Here is a 615-nt window from a genome sequence, read left to right as displayed (position 1 = left end):
ACACAATGCGAATTAGCGGCAGACTCAGCGCCTCTCATCCCGGATTCGCTGCAGCTGGCAGGTAAGTCGACACTATTAGGTAATGGACTCGCAGTCATTATCTCTTTATCATCAGAATTCCCTCGGTCGATATACGGGAGCTTTGGGTGTGCAATAACAGGTATTTGTTGATGGTTGCACGCGCCGCCGCCTCGTGTGATTGCAAAGGGAGGGAACAGCTGCCGCCTCTTTGTACTTCTGGTGTGTTTATGTTAATGTTTTTTTTCTATCCTTAAGTGTCTGACTTTTTAATGATTTCTTATAGATATCAAAGGGAGGATCTGCTAGCTTTTCATTTTGGTTTGCTTATTAATTTTCTGTAAGAAAACAAAAATTTTTTTTTTGCCTGTGTATGACTTTATATTCACTGTATAGACACACAATTAAAAATTAGAATATTTCATATCTATATTCTATTATACTATAGCATCAATAAAGGTTGAATAAATGTAATGGAACATTTTCATGTCTAGTTTTTCACTCACCAACAAAATCAGGGTGACATGATATTTACAGTATTAATGATTGAAAAATATTAGTCTCTCGATGAATTATATAAATTTACTTCGCGTTATT

Source organism: Penaeus monodon, chromosome 23 (assembly GCF_015228065.2).
Source record: "Penaeus monodon isolate SGIC_2016 chromosome 23, NSTDA_Pmon_1, whole genome shotgun sequence".
NCBI lineage: Eukaryota > Metazoa > Arthropoda > Malacostraca > Decapoda > Penaeidae > Penaeus > Penaeus monodon.
The sequence above is the reverse complement of the archived record's forward strand: the minus strand, read 5'-3'. Positions refer to the sequence as shown.